A 22,001-nucleotide genomic window follows, 5' to 3' on the forward strand; every position below is an offset into this window, starting at 1 on the left:
CCTGAGTGCTTTGCAGAGCAGGGAGGCAGCAGGGAGGGATGGCCTCAGGAAGCCCAATCTTCTCCCACCACATCTTGTCCCAGCTGTGTCCAGCCTCTGTTAAGTTTGGGGTTATTTATCAGCAAAATTGGCACATTCTTAAGAGTTTCAAATTATGAAAGCTCTGTGATATGGGTAGAATTATTTTTTTTTCCATTTCAGAGAAGAAAAAAAACCAAGACTGATAGAGTTCTTTGGAATAATTAATAACAGTGTGAGACAGACATTATACTAAGAATTTCCTATATACTAACTCATTAAAGCTTCACAGTGCCCTATGAGACGAGGAATATTCTTATCTCTATTTTGCAGAAGAGAAAACTGAGGTTCAGGAAGATCAAAATGTCATCAAATGCAATCCTATCTGATTCCAGAGCCCATGTATTTAACCTCCATGCTATATAGGCTCTTTGTCAATCAGTTAACTAGTTTAGTAATTAATAATTTACTTTTATATAGTGTTTTACATTTTTCAAATATTTTATGTATATTTGTGCCTTTGAGCCATGCTCTAGTGCTTTAATGCTATAAGGTGGGTGGAGCAGGTATCCTTTTTCTTCACATCTTTTGACACATCTTTTGAGTTAGGAAGGTACTTTCTGCTCTGCTCTGACTCTCCTTTGTACAGTGTGTATGATGTGTGATACTTTGAACTGCACAGCCAAGTAGCTCCTGCACTTGTACTGTTTCACTTGTATGTTTCACTTCCCCAGGCCTCAATTTTCTCATCTCTAAAATGAGGGGAATAATTTTCTTCCAATAAAGTTACTGTGAGCGTTGGAGATGGTAAATTAGAAGAGAGCCTAACACCTCAGACACATCAAAGGAGCACCTAGTTGCACACCTCTGCATATACCATTTTATAGGAATGAGCAAATACTTCCCTTGTTGGTTCTCTTTAAGGATTGTTGTTGTTGTTCAGTTGCTAAGTTGTGTCCAACTCTTTGCATCTCTATGGACTGTAACACGCCAGGCTCCTCTGTTCACTGTCTTTCGGAGTTTGCTCAAATTCATGTCCATTGAGTCGGTAATGCTATCTAACCATCTCATTCTCTGTTGCCCCCTTCCCCTTTTGCCTTCAATCTTTCCCAGCATCAAGGTCTTTTCCAGTGAGTCAGCTCTTCGCATCTTGTGACTAAAGTACTGGAGCTTCAGCTTTATCAACAGTCCTTCCAATGAATATTCAGGGCTGATTTCCTTTAGGTTCAACTGGTTAGTGTGGACATCTGTAACAAGATGTAATTAGTTACAGTTAGTCATCTGTAACTAACGAGGATCACCGTTTATTCTTAGCACCCTTGTTTCCCTCCTGCACAACTAGTCACTAGAAAGAAAGGGTCTCAGACCCGGGAGCCATGAAATGTCCAATATATTTAACCCCAGTGGACCCCATGATTTCCGTGACCAGTTCTGTATTAAAGACCATGATGATGTTGGTCTCCATTTGGGTAATTCCAGACCAGAGCTTTAGCCAGGATTGAGTTAAACTGTTTCTAGGTGTGAGAGACATCTCCTAGAAAAGAGAGGCAAGAAAAAGAACGCAGAAAATGTATTTACCGTTGGAGCCTAGTTTGTGATTACAAGTCATCTTGCTGTAGACGTCCCTATCCTTCAGCTGTAATTATGTCTGTTCTGAGTTTTCTCCAGAAACAGCTAGAGATGAAGGCAGTCTGCAAGAACCTAACCTAAATGGAAGATTAGCATTCTGCATAGTTATGGGGTTATCTGCTCAGTGGGAGAACCTGGGAGGCAGTGTGGCTGGAGAGATGGGGACTTCCTTTCACATCTCATCTTCTTTCTTAGGAGTCCCTCAGACCACTGGAACCAATTCCCAGAGCTCCTTTTTCCCAAGGAACATAATCTCTCACCATGAGAAAGCATCTGCTGGCTACTTATACCATTTAGACTCAAAGAATAAGCAGAATAGATATAATCTTGGATATATACAAGAAGGTCATTAAATAAAAATAGTGAAGTTAAGGTAGGCAAAAATAGCAGCTACTTGGAATCTCCATGGCTTAACATGATCCAGTCCTTTCTTGTCCATATCTTACTCCTGTATGGGGTGAAGAAGGACTTTGCTTCATAAAGCCACACAGGGACCTACTTCTGTAACATGGCTTCCAGGCTATGATCCAGCTAGAAGACAAGGAAAGTGAACCAAGGCGGAGAGGTCACACTTGCTTCTGCCTTGAAGTGATCCATTACTTCTATTTATACTACATTGGTGAAAGCTAGTTACAGGGTCCCTCCTACATGCTATGAGGACTAGACAGGTAATTTTGTAGCAGGTCTGGGTAGAAAGGTAAGGGAATTTGATGCCGTCCTCTCCCTTACACAGGAACTACCTTTCATTCCTGGAATCACAGCCTGAAGCCTCTCTGATAAGCTCTTTCTCCATATAAGAGGAAGAAGGCAGGAAAAACAACAGTCACTATTTACTGAGCATTTCCTGTGTTCCAGGCACTGTGCTGAACTCTTCATATGCATTAACATGTTTAACATATTAATTCCATCAAGTATATTTTGTTACTCCCATTTTACAGAGAAGGAAATCCCTAAGGAGAGAAGTAATTGATTCAAGACCACACAGCTAGGAGATGCTGAAGCCAGGGTTTGAACATGGATCTAATTCTAAAGCCTGTATTCTTAACCATTAGACCACACTGCCTATGTGAAGGGTAACTTTCAGAGTGTTGTTGGGAGGATTAATTGTGGTGATAGGAAAAGTGATTTTCAGTTCCTGGCCTTCCATTAATGCTTATTAAATATTACAAAAATGAAATCAAAGAAAAATACTCAACTGTCAGAAAGCTTCTCTTTGATCTTTGGGAAGTAATCTCCTTTGTTTTTTCCTTTGAAAGTTTGCTCATGCTTGTACTCATTCACTCAGTCATGTCTGACTCTGCAATCCCATGGACTGTAGCCTACCAGGCTCCTCTGTCCATGGGATGTCCCAGGCAAGAGTACTAGAGTGGGTTGCCATTTCCTCCTCCAGGGGATCCTCTCGACCCAGGGATTGAATCCATGTCTCCTGAGTCTCCTGCATTGGCAGGTGGATTCTTAACTGCTGAGCCACCAGGAAAGCCCTTTAAAAGTTTAGTATTCCATTTATTCACTCACACATTCAGTAACATATTCAGCAGCTGTGTTTTATGTGCCAGACTTGATGCTGGATGCTTGGGTTGTGACAGTGAACTAGATAAAGTCTCTGCTCTCAATGAGCAGTGTTTTGACCTCATATGGATTTATTCTCCCAGAATTCTTGGAGATTCTGAGAAAGGACATTAGGATTGTCAGAAAATTGGAGTCTGGTTGGCCAGTTGGGATGGGATGGAAACTCAGTTAGCTGGAAGGTTGTGTTTCTCATTCATGGGGCAAATCTGGTCAGTCAATTCAGTTCAGTTGCTCAATCATGTCTGATTCTTTGTGACCCCGTGGACTGCAACACGCCAGGCTTCCCTTTCCGTCACCAACTCCCAGAGCTTGCTCAAATTCATGTCCGTTGAGTCGGTGATGCCATCCAACCATCTCATCCTCTGTCGTCCCTTCTCCTCCTGCCTTCAATCTTTCCCAGCATCAGGGTCTTTTCCAATAAGTCAGTTCTTTGCATCAGGTGGCCAAAGCTTATTGGATCTTCATCTTCAGCATCTCTGAATGAATCATCTTCATTCTCTGAATGAATATTCAGGACTGATTTCCTTCAGGACTGATTTCCTTTAGGATTGACTGGCTTGATCTCCTTGCAGTCCAAGGGACTCTCAAGAGTCTTCTCCAACACCACAGTTCAAAAGCATCAATTCTTTGGCACTCAGCTTTCTTTATGGTCCAACTGTCACATCCATACATGACTACTGGAAAAACCATAGCTTTGACTAGACAGACCTTTGCTGGCAACATAATGTCTCTGCTTTTAATATGCTGTCTAAGTTGGTTATGACTTTTCTTCCAAAGAGCAAGTGTCTTTTAATTTCATGGCTGCAGTCACTGACATCTTCGGTGATTATGGAGCCCAAGAAATTAGTCTGTCACTGTTTCCATTGTTTCCCTGTCTATTTGCCATGAAGTGATGGGGCTGGTTGCCATGAAGTGATGGGGCTGGTTGCCATGATCTTAGTTTTTGATGCGGCTGGATGCCATGATCTTCATTTTTTGAATCTTGAATTTTAAGCCAGCTGTTTTACTTGTCTTTCACTTTCATCAAGAGGCTCTTTAGTTCCTCTTCACTTTCTGCCATAAGGGTGGTGTCATCTGCATATCTGAGGTTATTGATATTTCTCCTGGCAATCTTGATTCCAGCTTGTGCTTCATTCAGCCTGGCATTTCGCATGATGTACTCTGCACATATGTTAAATAAGCAGGGTGACAATGTACAGCCTTGACATATTCCTTTCCAAATTTGGAACCAGTTCATTGTGCCATCTATGGGGTCTCACAGAGTCGGACACGACTGCAGTGACTTAGCAGCATTGTTCCATGTCTGGTTCTAACTGTTGCTTCTTTACCTGCATACAGATTTTTCAGGAGGCAGCTAAGGTAGTCTGGTATTCCCCTCTTTTTAAGAATTTTCCATAGTTTGTTGTGATCCACACAGTCAAAGGCTTTAGTGTAGTCAGTAAAGCAGATGTAAATGTTTTTCTGGAATTCTCCTACTTTTCTGTGATCCAGCGGATGTTGGCAATTTGATCTCTGGTTCCTCTGCCTTTTCTAAATCCAGCTTGAACATCTGGAAGTTCACAGTTCACATACTGTTGAAGTATAGCTTGGAGAATTTTGAGCATTACTTTGCTAGCGTGTGAGATGAGTGCAATTGTGAGGTCATTTAGACATTCTTTGGCATTGCCTTTCTTTGGGATTGGAATGAAAGATGACCTTTTCCAGTCCTATGGCCACTGCTGAGTTTCCCAAATTTGCTGGCATAGTGAGTGCAGCACTTTAACAGCATCATCTTTTAGCATTTGAAATAGCTCAGCTGGAATTCCATCACCTCCATTCGCTTTGTTCATAGTGATACTTCCTAAGGCCCACTTGATTTTGCACTCCAGTATGTCTGGCTCTAGTTGAGTGATCACACCATCGTGGTTATCTGGGTTATCTTTTTTTGTATAGTTCTTCTATGTATTCTTGCCACCTCTTCTTAATATCTTCTGTTTCTGTTAGGTCTATACCGTTTCTGTCCTTTGTTGTCCTAGTCAGTAGGGGGGTATAAAGAACTGTAGTATTTTTATTTGGGTCTTTCCAGGAAGTTTTTCCTTTCCCATATAGTGACAGATGGGCTTCCCTAGTGACTCAGTGGTAATGAATCTGCCTGCCAGTGCAGGAGACGCAGGTTCAATCTCTGGATCGGGAAGATCCCCTGGAAAAGGAAATGGCAACCCACTCTAGTATTCTTGCCTGGGAAATCCCATGGACACAGAAGCCTGGCAGGCTACAGTCTATGGGGTTGCAAAGAGTTGGATAGGACTGAACGACTAAACAACAACATAGTGACAGTGCCCTACTTCTATTGCTGTGGTCTCTCTTTAGGGTCTCAACAGATGCAAGTCTATTTCTCAATTACCCTAGATGCTGTAACTGGTACAGGCCTAGCATATGATACTAGGAGAGCCAACCTCAGGCATTCCTCGGGATCACAGGCAAGAGAGGGGATTCTCACTGGTGGTGAGAAAGGCCACGCCAGACAGGAATCGTTAACGTCCAGCGTTTATTGTTTATCCCAACACCAGGCACTGTGCTGAGAAACAGTATGTGAATTATATTGCTTCTGTTAGCGGGTAGAAGCTCATTCTACAGTTGAGAAATCCAGAGCTCACAGAAAGTAAGAGCACTCATTCAAGGTCACACAGCCAGGAAAGAATGAATCAGAGTTTGAATTGCTGTACTGCATTGCTACCCATCATCTCTGGGTCCCGGGGAGGAAGAGAATTGTGGGAAGGATTTGCTAGGCTTGGTAAACAACCTGTGATCCAGGGACCAGGAGTCAGTAGATTGAATGCTTCCACTTGGGCTGTATTTCCATGTTTACCTTTACCCCTCAACAACAGCATCATCCAATCCAAGCCCCAAACCTCTGAACTCTGTGCCCTCATAGCCTCTATCATGTCCTGAGCCCCAGTCCCCTGGGCGCTGTGGATCTTTGATTCCTAACTCACTCAGGGAAATGCTGCAAAAAGATTGAAGTCAGCAACTGAGTAAATCTCTGCCTATCAAAAATCAGGGCCATTTTGTATATATTTTCAGCTCCTATTTCCCCTACTTGCTTTCCCCTAAGGGTGTGGGATTGTTAAGTAGCAGAGTTAGTAGAAGTTGTGACAGGAAATAGCCAAGTAAAAATGAGCTATTTTCTATGCATGAAGAGCTCAATGTGGGTAAATACTACTCCTAGCACAACTCCAAAGGGAAGCCCTCTTCATGGGAGGTGGAAAGATATCAGGGACCCTGGAACACCCCTATCCTCCCACACCCCTTTTAGGCTTGCCAGAATGGCCTGAAGTGCCAGAGACCCCCTTCACTTCCATATTTCACTGGGACCTTTGGACCTCTCAACCACATGGTCTTCAAGTCCTTCTAAGCAACCAACACAGAGAAAATGCAGAATTATCTTCCTGTTGTCTCTGTAAATGACAATATTACAAAATTGTCATATGAAGGGGCGATTGGGATACACAACTGAAAAGTCTAGAGAATAAAGTATGATAGAAGTGTTTCAGGCCGTTTTCTCAAAGAAGCCCCCACGCCAACTGTATAAGCTCTGGATCCCCCACACACTTGCCCCTGGCTCTATGATTCTGAGACTGTAGGATCCTATGGTTCTTGTGTCCCATGGGTCCAAGATCCATCCTCAGCTTAGCCCTTTGGGGTCACTCCCACCTCCTCTGGGACATTGTTCATCAGTACATTTGATCCTAGATGTCACAATCCTGCAAGTCCCTGCTTTGAACCCAAAGCGTTTGTGGACCAGGACTTGGAGTTCCAAGGGGGTCAGGAAAGTACCGCAGTTTCCCATGGCACCTGCTACTGGTGAGGAAATGGAGGGTGGAGCAGAGAGCTCTCAAAGGAGAAGGCCTGATTATCTTTGCATTTGTACATGCGTCTGGGTTTCTCTATTATCCATCCTGCAACTGACAGTTATGATGACAGAACTAGGTAGGTCAGGGTCAGGAGGGGGTCCAGCCTCCTTATTTACAGGCAGGGAAGTTTGCCAGAGTAGACCAGCAGCTGGTCCAAGCCCGTTGCAAAGTCACTCAACAGCCAGGACTCGGACCCAGAGAAGAGACCACCTTCCCTCTACACTTTGCTCCCCCAGGCTCAGAAAGGAGAGCAAAGAAGGCACTTTGCCTCCTGCTGAGGAGGAACTGGAGGACAATTTCAAAAGCAGGGGTGGAGATGATTTCCAGGTCTGGGGAAGAAATAAAACTGTCCCAGTTTCCACCAAGCTACAGCGTCTTTTTCCAGGATCTGTTTTCCTTTGTTCCCTTGGCAGCACCCACTCCATTATGATTTCACTGTATTTTGTGGAGGACACCCAACTGGTTCACCCAGAGACGATGAAGAACGCAGCATCACTTCCCTGTGGCTGCAGATTCCAGTGTTTGCAGTTGCACAAAAGCCTGATTTGAAGTAAACATAATAAAACTTATACAACAGGCTCAGTTGGGTGTAGGGTCCCCAAGCTCTAGCTGACTCTGGAGAAGCAGATTGCCTTCCAGAGCTCTCAGCTCAAAGTTCTGGGGCATTAACACTCTCCTGCCCTGAGCCTGGAGAGAATGGATTCTAGTCTGTCAAACCTGAAGGGTCTTGGCTTTACAGATGGTGAAACTGAGAGAAACTCAGCTGTCATAGAGCTCTTCTGAGATGAAAAATGAAATAGTCCCTGGGAAGAATGCGGTGTGTTGATTCCCAAACTGGACTGCACAATGGAATCGTGCATTGGGGGATCTTTGGGGATCTTTTGGATCTTGGGGGAGCTTTAAGAAATACTGATGTCTGGGTCCCAAACCTAGATACTCTCATATATCATTCAAGGTGATATCTGATCTGAACATCGTGATTTATTAGACATTCCTTAGGTGATTCTAATGTGCAGCGATGATTGGGTACCATTGGCATGGTGGTGAAGGGGCAGGGTGTTCTATATTTGAATCGTAGCTCCAGTGTTTTATAACTTTGTCCTTGAGCAAGTGACTTCATTCATGTGATCCTGTCTCCTCCATCTGTAAGTTGGAATTAATAGTATCTACCTCACCCAGGGTCAAAGTGAGAATTAAATGAGGTAATATATATTAAGAGCTTAAAGCAGTACCTATCATGCCAAAAGTGATTAATGCATGTTGGTTTTATTACTGTTTTTGTTGTTGCTATTTTATTGCTAATACATACCACCATTCCAAGCCCCTAAGTTGGGGAATGGGGAGGAATCAAATCACAGGTCCACTGATGGATGAACTAGGATTCAGGAGACCCAGTTCTCTTTTTGACTGTTCTGATAGCAAATGAGCTGTGTGACCTTGGGCAAACCTCTTAGCCTCTCTGAGTTTAGTTGCTTCATCTTGCCAGATGGGCCTCATAGCCCCTGGCCATCTACTGTCCAGAGGAGTTGTGAGATTCCAGTAAGATAATGGATTTGAATGAGCTTTGAAAATGGGAATGCACCAGAGGAATTTGAGATATTATGATTATGACGGCCATTTAATTCCCCTCGCGCCCTGGCTGGCCCATCTGTTCTGGGAGCTTTTGGGTCTCTCTCTGCCTCCTTTGGCCGCCAGTCCTGGGCTGTTCAGTCTGACATTTGGGCAGGTTCCAGCAAGGATTCTATCCCTTCTCCATCTGCCCCTCTAGTTAACTCTTTTCTCTCCCTTCTTTTGGCTATCAGGACCAATATCTGACTCCAGAGTGGGTACCGATGGGGTTGGGGTGGGGGGAAGTTTCTCATCTAATTCTTTTTCTTGGAAGTGGTCAGAGGTCTTGGATTCCCCACAGTCACAGAGTTGGAAGGTTCCTATGAGAATGTCTAGATAGACCAGCAGATGAGGCAGAGCGGAGAGGCAGAGCGGGGAATTCAAACCCAGCTTCCTGGACTTCTGTTTCCTGTTCTGCTCCACCTCCATCCCAGCTCCATTGCTCCGAGCTCTTGGTGCCTCATCTACCCACCTCAACTGTTCTCGGAGGAGTCGGTGCCCTCAGGAGAATATCAGAGGATGGGGCAGCGGCTTGGTGCTTCCTCCAGCAACCTGGACTGTCTCCCAAGGGTTTGTATCCTTGCCCACAGTCCTTTTGCCTCTGAGACTCCCATTTTCTCACTGTACAACGGGAAAACCATCATCTAACTGTCTGTGGGTCACAGGAGACCATTACCTGGGAAGGTTGGTAATCTCTGTCACCTCAGATGCCAGTGCTGCTGCTGGAGCTGGGGAGAGAGATATGAGGATTCTGCCGGGCCAGAGCCCCTGGCTGGAGCCAGAGGCCATGGCAGAGGCATCTGGGCCGCTCTGAGCTGTGCAGGCTGGGAGGAGCCTGGGAGAAGGCAGGCCTCCTGGATTGGCAGCTGCAGGTCTGCTGGCAGATGGTCTCCTAAATGGGCCACCCCAGGGTCAGCTTTACGGATTTGCACATTAACCCTTCCTTCCCCAGCAGCCCTCAGACTCTGGTTCCTTATGACTTTGACCTGACCCACTGATGTTGCTGGGTCTCTAACTGATCTGTGGACAAGACCCTGACCCACATCTTATCACTCTCCTCCCCATCTTACCACACCCCAGGAGACAAACCATCCCTCCTATGTGTCAGGTACTTCACAGTATGCAAAACCAGACTCTGGTGCTTCCAGTACTCAGGACTGGGCAAGACTGATGACAGAACAACCTTTTAATATTATCACTTGTATTCATACTAATTTTTGTAAATATTGACATTCACAAAAGAGAAAGGATCACTGCACAGAATAACCACTGTGAAGATTTTGGAGTTTATCCTTCTGGATTCACTAATTCTTTCTTTTTCTTTCTGTTCCTCTCTCATCTTCTCATCTCATTCTTCCTCTCGTATATATGTGTTAATCAACATGGAATAAATATTGGGCATTTTAAAATTTCAGACTTTTTTTTTCTAATTTGGCAATATAGTCTGAGTATCTTTCTATGTCAGTAAATACCCATCCATCTCATCATTGTAAAAAGCCTGCCTAGTATTCCATTATAGGCATTAATCAGAAGTAATTTATCCACCATTGTTGGATGACATCGTAGGACTGAGAAGGAAACAAATTCAAAGAGGCCCAGCTACCCCATGAACAATACAGTCCATGGAATTCTCTAGGCCAGAATACTGGAGTGGCTAGCCGTTCCCTTCTCCAGGGGATCTTCCCAACCCAGGGAGCAAAGCCAGGTCTCCCACACTGCAGGTGAATTCTTTACAAACTGAGTCACAAGGGAAGGTGAAGAATACTGGAGTGGGTAGGCTATCCCTTCTCCAGCAGATCTTCCCAACCCAGGAACGGAACCAGGGTCTCCTGCTTTGCAGGCGGATTCTTTACCAATTGAGCTATGAGGGAAGCCCAAGGTCACACAGCTTGTTGATAAGAGCTTGAACTTGAATTCTGGTCTTGGGATTTTAAGTTCAGTTTACTTATTAGGGTAAAAGAAGTGAAGGTTCAAGAATGCTGCACCTTAAAACCAATATGGACCCAACCTCACTCCAAGGGCAAGTCCAGACAAGCTGTACTTGTTGACTGTTCAGTGGGCTCAGTCCTGGGTCTGAATCCCAGCCCCACCTTTATTGGCTGTGTGACTTTGGGCTGCTTCACTCCCCTCTCTGAGCCTCAGTTTTTTCATCCATAAAACAAGACTGTTAAGATCTGGCTTACTAGGCCATTGGAGGGATTAGATTAGTTAAGAAATTGCCCACCAAGTATGTGGCACAAAGTAAGTGCTCAGCAGTGAGGCTAGTACTATTTCATTGCTTCTAAGATTTTTGATATTACTGCTTATAAGAATATTACTAATTTTATTAGTATTATTATCTGGTATAGCTCAGCAGGTAAAGAATCTGGATACTCCAGTATCCTTGGGCTTCCCTGGTGGCTTAGTTGGTAAAGAATCCACCTATAATGCAGGAGACCTGGGTTTGATCCCTGGGTTGGGAAGATCCCCTGGAGAAGGGAATGCCTAGCCATTCCAGGATTCTGGCCTGGTGAATTCCATGGACTGTATTGTCCATGGGGTCACAAAGAGTCAGACACAACTGAGTGACTTTCACTTTCATCTATCATTATCTAACATCTAATATTATCTAATGTTTTCTAATATCTAATAATACTAGAGCTCTAATAGTAGTATTAGCCCAATGCAGGTGCTGTAAGACTTCCAGGAAGCCCCTTCTCCTGGGTCTCAGTTTACCTATCTGAAAGCATAGTGCTTCCTTGGTGATTTCTGAGGGTGGTTCTGTCGTCACTCCCTGCTCCTTGTTGGTGGCAGGCTGGTCTGGTCCCCCCCACCCCATTCCTCCATCGGTGAGCTCTCTTTCCCCTCCCCCAGCAGCCAGAGCCAACTGGTTGCCCCTCCCCCACCAGCTCTCCTGGCCTTTGACACTAATTGATACGGAGTTCCCCCTCTAATCCTGCCTCTGCCTCCGGGGCTCTTGTTCCTAGGGCATCTGCTTGATGCGGAGGAGGAGGCAGGGCCGACCGCCACCCGCCTGTCTGCCATCTGGTCCCCTTCCCCTCCCTCCTCTCTACTCCACCAAGAAAAATCGGTAATGAATCCGTGGCCCCCACCCAAGGGGGTGGGGTGAGGCCAGGCCAGGCGCACACTGGCTGTGTACATGTGTGTGTGTGTGCGCGCGCACACACACACACACACACACACATTCAGCTTGTAGACACAATTATTAGTAAAGCTTTTGTGTAAAGTAAAGCTCTCGCAGACCCGCTCCAGCTGAACAGCTGCTGGGAGGGTTCAGGAGCGAGATGCTAACAGGAGGGGAACTTTAATTATCCCACCGAATGGCATCTTTGGCAGCCCCAGGGGATTGGACAAGATGGGGAAGAGAGAGGCAGGCAGGAGAGAGAGAGACCATTAAATTGGAGAATAAGGGGCAGAAAGGGATGGGATCCACTAGCTACTGGGGAGGGATGAAGGAGGAGATTCACAGCGATCCCAGCCCCAAAGAGCCCGACTTTCTCAAATCCAGAGGTTGAAGAGAAGATTTGCAGAAGTTACAGTTTTCTTCTCCTTTCCTGAATCCCTCTGCCCCGCATAACTTTTACTCCCTAAGCCATCAGGGCTGCCTTCTAAAGCCTGGTGTCAAGAGCAGAACTTTGGGTTCTACACTTCTAGGTTCTAATCGTCCTCTGCTCTTGCTGGCTGTGTGACCTTGAGCCAAGTACTTCTCCTCTCTGAGCCTTGAGGTTTTTCTGTGTAAAATAGTGATAATGGTAACTACTCACGGAGTTGTTGAATGAGATTATATCATGCATTCAGAGAGGACATATTTATTGAGTGCTTGCTGTATACCAGGTACTATGCTAAGAGTCAGAGATACAGGAGAATCTGAGACAGATCAGGGTGCAGGGAGCTGCTGACAATAAACAAGGAAACCAATTATAAAAAAAATAAAGTGTGAATAGGTCTCAAATGCCAGTTGCTGCAATCAACTTTTCCCCTTTCCGCTTTTCAGTCATACTAGTTCTCCCCCCACCTTTTTTTTAACTTTAAAAAACCTTTATTTTTAAGCAGTTTTAGGTTTGTAATAAAATTGAGATTTCCCTTATTCTCCCTGCCCCTATATACCCACTCCTTCCAGCCCCTTGTTTGGAAGGCATAGTCTCCCCCATTATCAATAATACTCACCAGAATAGTGTATTTTATACCAAGGATGAACATATATTGACACATTGCAGTCACAAAATTCCATACTTTAGGGTTCACTCTTGGTATTGTACCTTCTATGTGTTTGGAAAAATGTATAACATACACACATCATTATAATATCATACAGAGTACTTTCACTGCTCTAGAAATCATCTGTGGTCTTCCTATTTATTTGTCTTGTCCCCTCCCCCACATCTGGCAACCACCAACCTTTTTTTTAAATTGCAATATAATTGCTTTACAATGTTGTATTAGTTTCTGCTATACAACAAAGTGAATGAGCTACATGTATACATATATCCCCTCCCTCTTAAACCTCCCTCCCACCCATCCCCTTATTCCATCTATCTGGGTTATCACAGAGCTCCAGGCTGAGCTCTCCATGTTATACAGCAACTTCCCACTAGTCATCTGTTTTACACATGGTGGTGTATATATGTCAATTGTACTCTCTCAATTCGTCCCTCTTCCTTCCCCCCCATATGTCCACAAGTCCATTCTCTACATCTACACCTCCATTCCTGTCCTGAAAATAAGTTCATTATTACCATTTTCTAGATTCCATATACATGTGTTAATATAGATATTTGTTTTTCTCTTTCTTACTTCACTCTATATGACCTACTGTATGACCCAACAATCCCACTACTGGGCATATACCCTGAGAAAACTGTAATTAAAAAAGGCATATGTACCCCAATGTTCATTGCAGCACTGTTTATAATAGCTAGGACATAGAAGCAACCTAGGTGTCTATTAACAGGTGAATGGATAAAGAAGATGTGGTACATATACACAGTAGAATATTACTCAGTCATGAAAAAGAACAAAATTGAGTCAGTTGAAGTGATATGGATGAACCACCTATGTTTTTATTGTCTCCATAGTTTTGCCTTTTCCAGAATGTCATTTAATTAGAATCATACAGTAGGCTTTTCTGATTGACTTCTTCCACTTACTAATGTGCACTTTACTTTCCTCCATGTCCTTCCATGGTTCAGTGGCCATTACTTTTTAGGGCTGAATAATATTCTACATTTACCCCCTTTGTTTCTTAGCTCCTGAGGTGGTGTGTGTCATGGCCATAGCTGTTTGCTCTAATGTTTCATGAGGGAGGATATTCTGCATGCAGAACAGTTGCAGGCTCAGTGCCTGGTTCATAGCAGGTGCTCAGAAAATGTTTTTTGGGATGAATCGCTCAGACAGCCTATGTATACTAAATGGTTGACGGTAAAAAGTACCAGCCCTAACATGGGAGGCTGAAAAGGGTTTATCCATTTCAAAAAGAGTGACACATTATTCATTGTAGGGACTGTCCTAAGCACTGTAGGGTATGTACAAACTGCTGACAGTGTCACAGCAGATGAAGGGGGATAGGGAGTAGGTGGATATTTAGCTTTGTCTCTGTGGCTTATGTATTTAATGAGAAGGTTTTCATAAATTAGAAGGTTTTCCCCTATACTAGTTATGTGTATAAACATTAATTTTTTAAAAAGGTGGTGGTACATAAGTAGCACCATGGTTTATTTAGCAGCATCCCTGGCCTCTACCATCTAATGGTAGATGCCAGTAGAATCCCCTCACCCACCACCCCACACTCCTAGTGGTGACAACGAAAAATGTCTCTAGAGATTGCCAAATGCCTCCTATGGAGCAAAACCACTACTTGGCTGAGACCCATTGATCCAGTCAGAAATATCTAACATGGCTGGAAAATAAGGACTGTTCAGACAACTTTGGAAGTTTTTGGAAATTTAAAGGAAAAAAAAAAAAATTGAGTCTTGTCTGTTGCCTTTCCATGGAATTAGGGAGGAGCAGAGTTGCACAGCAGAAGGAGCACATGATTGGATTCTGACAATCTGAACTTTAGTTGCCTGGGTCTCAGTCTTCTCATCTATAAAATAGAGAGGCTAGGGCCTCCCCATGTGGGCCATTGTCCATCTCTGGTACCTTAGTGCAAAGCCATTGGGCTTTGGAATTGATAGATCTGGTTTGAAATCACAGCTGGGCACCCCTGGGCAGTCCACTTCAACTTTCTAAACTCTTTCCTCATCTGTAAAAGGGGGGTGAGGATAACACCCCACCCTAGGTTGTATTTGAGGATTACCTACGAGGAGGAGAAGGTTGGATGGTATCACCAATTTGATGGACATGAATTTGAACAGGCTCTGGGAGTTGGTTTTGGACAGGGAAGCCTGGTGTGCTGCAGTCCATGGGGTTGCAAAGAGTCGGACACAATTGAGTGACTGAACTGAACTGAGCTACGAGAATGTCTGCAGGCATTTCACAGTGTCCTGACGTGGCAAAGTGCTCAGTCACCATGGCTACAATGCTTAGGGTAACACTGTTTGTAAGTTGTATTTTAGTCAAGATCCTGATATAAGCCAATAGTAGTTCCATGGGGAAGAGGGTCAGAGTATTTCTTTTCAATTTCTTGGAAGGACATGCATTCATTTGTGCACCCAGTGTTCACCACATGCTCAAGATGGGCCACTTCCTTTGGTCAGAGATGAATCAAATACAGAGACCGACCCACCCATGGGGAGCTCCCACACTTCACTGTAATAGCGCATCTGAGCTGGGACTCACTTGGTATCTTGCTAACCAGTGTTCCCATGACACAGTTCCCGGGAGGACATCCCCTGACTTAGCAACACTCCTCTGAGACTAAGTTTTCTCTGAACTGTTCTCTGCTCACCATCTTCCCTACCTCCAGATCCAGACCTTTCTACTCTTCCTCCTTTTCCCACTTTGGAATTGTAGGGCAAATTGATTACAATCTTAAGAACAGTTTTCTCTTACTCCTTCTGTCCTTCGATTTGTCTGTCCTCACCTGTTTTTTAACCACCCAACAAACTCCTTCAACATACTCTTTGTCTGCTCCTGAGGCCCTTCCTCTCTTTTCAGCTGCACTCCTGCCAACTCTTCCAACTTCTTTCTTCCCCTCTCACTGTGGCCTCCATCTTTGTCCTTTATCCCACAGTCCTTTGCAGTTTCTCTGCAAAGACCCTGCAAACCTGCAAAGTTCCTTTATCGTTTGTTTTTTTTTTTTTTGGTCAGTTACCTCTCACCTAAGCATTTTTAGTTTTCTCGTCACTATTAATAATATCTCCCCTGCTTAGTGATTTCCTCTGTTGACATTATTATGTCTTTATTTACACCTACCTAAGACGGGAGAATGACTCAATTACCTTCTCAACTTGAGGGAAGGCTCGGGAGAAAAATCTCACCAGGTGTTTTACATCAGCCTGGGAGGTGATGCTATTTACTCCCAGCATGCACTAGGCTACAGGTGGAATTAGCAGGAGGATAGGTGAAAATTGAATCGCCCTCTGACATCTCCAGATATGCCTTCACAGTAGGGAAGAGTCATTATTATTTCCTTAAGTAACTGACATGATCTCTAAGAATATCAGATTGATGTTTGCATGTGATTAACAAACAAAACAAATTTTAGAGCCAAACAATTAAGCTGCTTGCTTTTCTGTGTACCAGTTTACCTCTCCAGTACCATAAAAAACACCAACAGGGACACCACCACCAAGAAACCATAGCTTCCATATATATATGTTAACATACGATATTTGTTTTTGTCTTTCTGACTATGGAATATATAAAAATGATACTGATGAACCTACCTGCAGGGCAGGAATAGAGATGCAGACATAGAGAATGGACTTGTGGACACAGCAGGGGAAGAAGAGGGTGGAACGAATTGAGAGAGTAGCATTGAAATATATACATTACCATGTATAAAATAGATAGCTGGTGGGAAGTAACTAGATAGCACAGGGAGCTCAGCCTGGTGCTCTGTAAGGATGTAGAAGGGTGGGATGTGGGGGTGAGTGGGAGGCTCAGGAGGGAGGGGATATGTGTATATTCATGGCTGATTCACATTGTTGTATGGCAGCAACCAACACAATATTGTAAAGCAATTATCCTCCAATTAAAAAAACTATTCAGCATAGGAATCACTGAAGGTGATCACACATACACATAAGAAACCCGCAGCGTTTCCAGTTGAATGATGAGAAAATCATGCCCAGAAATTTACCTGTTTTATGGTTCACACTCTGGACTTCGAATCCAGCGATCTGAGTTCAGTCTCGGTAGACCCTCTCTGAACCTTTGGGCTTCCCAGATGGTGCTAGTGGTAAAGAACCCGCCTGCCAATACAGGAGATGGAGGAGATGCGGGTTCGATCCCCTGAAGTAGGAAATGGAAACCGACTTAAGTATTCTTGCCTGGAGAATCTCACGGAAAAGGAGCCTGGTAGGCTACAGTCCATAGGGTTGCAGAGAATCAGACACGACTGAAGCGACTTAGCATGCACACATAGAAGCAACTTAGCACACACACATGCGCTTGAAGCAACACAGGTACAAACAGAACATAAACTGAAGTTAGAGGTTTTAAGTCCACTGTTGAATCCTTAAATATTTTTTAAACAAGTTTTACTCAGAAAAGTAACACTTGGTTAATAGTGGATGAAAAGCACTGTAGAGGTATATAAAAGTGAAAGTCTGTTCATCTTCATTTTCTACTTCTATCTACTAGAGGTTTTCTTATACATTCTTCCAGAAATGTTTTATATGAAAATACAATGCATTATGCTGGGAAACTTGCCTTTTCTTCTAAACTTTATATCTTGGGTTTTAAAATATGTCAGTAAATTTAGAGCTGCCTTGTTCTGTTTTTAATCAATGCATTGTATTCTATTGTATAGATGTATTATTCTTTATTTAATCAATATCCTATTGATTCACAGGTTGTTTTCAGAAGTTTTGCCTTAAAAACAATACTATAATAAGAATTTGGGTGTATCTTTGCCTACTTTGGAGATCATATCTCTATATCTATCTATCTATAATAAATTCCTTGTTGTTGTTGTTCAGTCGCTAAATCATGTCCTGCTTTTTTCAACCTCATGAACTGCAGCACGCCAGGCTCCCCTGTCCTTCACTATCTTCCGGAGTTTGCAATATTGTTCTTTACCTTCACCACCAGACACATCCACAGCTGAGCATCATTTCCGCTTTGGCCCAGCTGCTTTTCTTTCTGGACCTATTAGTAATTGTCCTTCACTTTTCCCCAGTAGCATATTGGATGCCTTCCAACCTGGGGGGCTCATCTTCCTGTGTCATATCTTTCTGCCTTTTCATACTGCTTATGGGGCTCTTGAGGCAAGAATACTGGAGTGGTTTTCCATTCCCTTCTCCAGTGGAAATGGAATTGTTAAAATTCCCAGCATACAATGTTGTCCTAAAATTTTTTTGAAAAAAAAAAGAGATGGGGGCAAAAAAGAATATACTGTCCTATTGCTCTCCCCAAAGTTTGCACCCTCCCTTCCCAAGGTGAGAGTCTTTTTTTCCTGATATTTACAAGATTGGGAATGGACAAGCTCTTTCATTTATGTCATCTGGAGCAAGTACTATGTGCATGTTCTAGTTCCCTTTTCTTTAATAACAAGCGAGGCTGCACATCTTTGCAGATTTGTTTGTTGTTTGTATTTTTCTGTGATTGTTTTACTTCTTCGTGTCTTTATTTAATAAAATTAGGCCATTCTCTTTTTTCTTTTCTAATTTGCAAGGGCTCTTTGCATATTAAGGAAATTATTGTTCTATCTGTCATGTGTGTTACCTCTCATGCTTTGTTGTTGATTCGGATGAGAATTGAGATTCAGAGCAGACCAAAAAAAAAAAAATCATAGGTAGCTTTTGGAGAAAGGATAGAAAGTGAAGCTATATTCTATCTCCTACTCCAATCCTCTCTCACCCAAGAATGCTTCACTGTAACAGATAGAGAACTATGAGTCAGAACAGGTATAAAGATCTAATCTCTTCTCCTGCTGGACCTGGGTTCAGATGAGGGCACATATTAGAGAAAAGAAAAACCGTCTGCAAGGAGGGTCTGGCTATTTCCCAGATCCAGGCTACACTTGGCAGCCTGGTCCCATTCGCCAAATGCCACTTCGTGTTTTTAAAGACCAGACACAAGGTAGCATATGGTCTACAGGAACCCTGCAATTTTTAAATTTAGGAAAGCACAGGAAGTGAGGAAGTGGCTAGGGAGGGGAGCTCCTCTGGGATTGTTCAGCCTCAGAAGGTGGGAAGGGAAGGACTTTCTCTGCTTTGTGAGAAACTAGCACACCTATGGTCACTGAATCCGTGGCAAAAAACTATAATCCCATGAGAGTGAGAATAACCTACAACCCAGCTACACCCCTTCTAGCCTGAAGAAACCCTCAAACATATGCCCAAATTCTGTTCCAGAAATTTGTTGAAGACCTGAGCAATTGGATGAATGTTTATTGTAGCACTGATGTAACTGTGAGAAATCAGAAACAACCTAAGTGCCCCAAAATGGGGGAATTTAGAAATAATAATTTGTAATCAACCCCAAGTAGAGAAGGCAGTGAGACCAGGAATGAAGCTGAACTCCAAGTCTGGGCTTGAAAAGAGGCCATGTGTTTGAGTGAAAATGCCAGTTGTAGTGGATACATACATATAGTATAATACTTAGGACAGCAAGATCATCCTTTGCTTCCCCAACATTTAATCAATCCATCCACAAGGCTGTCAGCTATAAATACAGCCCGAGTCTCTTCTTCTCCATCCCCTCAGCTCCTGAACTAGTCAGAGCTGCCACTGTCTCTCACCTGGACTCATAGGGACACTCTTCAAAATCCCCCGCTGCCATTTACAGTTGTTTCTTCCCTCTGGGTTGTGCTTTATGTAGCCACCAGGCCAATCATTTAAAAACCAAACCTGTTCATGTCACTCCTCTGCTCAAAATCTGCCCTTCTGCACTAGGAACAAAATCCCAAGCTGCCGGCAGTGGTCCCAGCTTCCTTTAGCACCTCTTGTCTCTCTGTGCTCCCTTACTCTCCCCTTCTCCCCACTGCTGCAGCCACGGGGGTCTTGCTAGCCCTTCCATGTACCACGTTCACCCCAGAGTTGGGGCCTTCACACTTCACCCTAGACTATTCCTCCCCCAGATGTGTGCATGGCCAGGTCCTCCTCATTCTTCAGATGTCAGTATAAAGATTATCTCCTCCAAGAGGCCCTCTCTTACCACTGTAGTGGGCTAAATAAATAGACATAAATAGTATGTCCTCTCCACCTAAAATTCAAGTCCACCTGGAACCTCTGAATGTGACCTTATTTGGAAATAGAGACAATGCAGATGTAATTGAAGATGAGATCATACTGTGATAGAGTGTGCCCTTCATCCTGTATGACTGCCGTCCTTATGAAAAGAGAAGAGACACAGACACAGAGGTGAGAGGGCCATGTGAAGATGGAGGCAAGGTTGCAGTGATGCTGCCAGAAGCCAAGGAAAGCCAGAGCTGCCAGAAGCTGGAAGAGGCCAGGAAGGCTCCTCCCCTACTGGCTTTGGAAGGAGCATGGTCCTAACAACACCTTGATGTTGGACTTCTGGCCTCTAGAACTATGACAGAATAAATGCCTGTTATTATAAGCCACCTGGCAGGAGTAGAGGGGTTCTGGGAAGCAGGGGCAGAGACACACGTGGTGAGTGTGGCTATGCCAACAAAACTGGAGACAAGAACCTAGGGAGTCTCCACCTCTTAAAAGCAACAAACAAAAAGTGGAGCCCACTGAACAGAGAGTCCAGAGTGAAGGTTTCTGGCATCCCTTGAGGATGAGTCCATCTCCTCTTCCCTTTACTAGCAGAGGCCCTCCTTCAATCCTACCCTCTCAAGGCTCATCCAACTTACTCATGAACTCATTCCCTCCTCTCAGCCCTCGGTTCCCACCTGCCAGCAGAATGGTGGCTCCACTCTGTCCCATTCTTTGGACTCAGACTGACCTGAATTCAAATTCCAACTCTGCTACTTACCTGCTGTGTGACCTCCAGCAGGTTACTTGACCTATCTGAACCCCAATTCCCTCATCATAAACATGGGAGAGAATAACTTAGCAGGTTGTTGTGAATATTAAAATAATGTCAATAGATGGCTTAGCACAGCTAGGACATAGTATGAGCTCCAAGCATGATAGCCATTATAAGCATCATGAGAAAAAGAGAAGTAGAGAGGGAGGGTGAGAGAAATGCATGTGTTCCCACTGAGGAAACCAGAATTGAAAGAGACACGTGTACCCCAATGTTCATCATAGCACTGTTTATAATAGCCAGGACATGGAAGCAACCTAGATGTCCATCAACAGATGAATGGATAAGAAAGCTGTGGTACATATACACAATGGAATATTACTCAGCCATTAAAAAGAATACATTTGAATCAGTTCTAATGAGGTGGATGAAGCTGGAGCCCATTATATAGAGTGAAGTAAGCCAGAAAGAAAAACACCAATACAGTATACTAACACATATATATGGAATTTAGAAGGATGATAACAATAACCCTATATGTGAGACAGAAAAAGAGACACAGTTGTATAAAACAGTCTTTTGGACTCTGTGGGAGAAGGCGAGGGTGGGATGATCTGAGAGAATAGCATTGAAACATGTATATTATCATATGTGAAACAGATTGCCAGTCCAGGTTCGATGCATGAGACAAATGCTCAGGGCTGGTGCAATGGGATGACCCAGAGGGATGGGGTGGGGAGGGAGGTGGGAGGAGGGTTCAGGATGGGGAACACATGTAAACCCATGGCTGATTCATATCAATGTATGGCAAAAACCACTAAAATATATATATATCTCTGGGAAAAAATAAAAATTTTGTAATAAACATAAAAAAAAAAAAAAGAAATGCATGTGTTCTGGATGAGAACCAGAATGAATGGGTTTAACTGGAAATGGGTTTAACTGGATTGAAAAAGAATCCTCTAGAGTAATGGAAAAAATTAATTTGCTTTGTTGTAAATTGGAATTTTGTATCCTATATTGATTTAAAGTGGAGCATACTTACTCTCAAGCTACCTAGGAGTCATGAAGATTCTGGAGCATCTATTCTGCCATCACTGACCCCCCAGTGGTGGCCAAAGTTTGTGTTTCCTTTAGGGTTGTTTGGTTGCAGGAAACCAAAACTGAATCAGTGAAGCACAAGAAGAAAGAGGTTTATCACAGGGAATACCCCAGAACCCAACTGCTCCAGATTGCCAGATT

The 22,001-nt window shown here is 43.7% G+C and overlaps 1 protein-coding gene and 1 long non-coding RNA gene across 15 annotated transcripts in view; both read left to right on the forward strand.

Annotated features, from left to right (window-relative positions):
- SRRM4 (serine/arginine repetitive matrix 4) overlaps window positions 1-22,001 on the forward strand; it is a 310,788-nt gene that overhangs the window by 163,643 nt on the left and 125,144 nt on the right. The gene's annotated exons all lie outside the window — the stretch shown is intronic.
- Window positions 3,760-10,126, forward strand: LOC145525879 (uncharacterized). Its single transcript, XR_014068478.1, has 2 exons — window positions 3,760-5,234; window positions 9,826-10,126. It is a non-coding gene; the product is annotated as an uncharacterized LOC145525879 (long non-coding RNA).

Source organism: Giraffa tippelskirchi, chromosome 11, assembly GCF_054371585.1.
Source record: "Giraffa tippelskirchi isolate mGirTip1 chromosome 11, T2T-mGirTip1v1.2.pri, whole genome shotgun sequence".
Classification (NCBI taxonomy): Eukaryota; Metazoa; Chordata; class Mammalia; order Artiodactyla; family Giraffidae; genus Giraffa; species Giraffa tippelskirchi.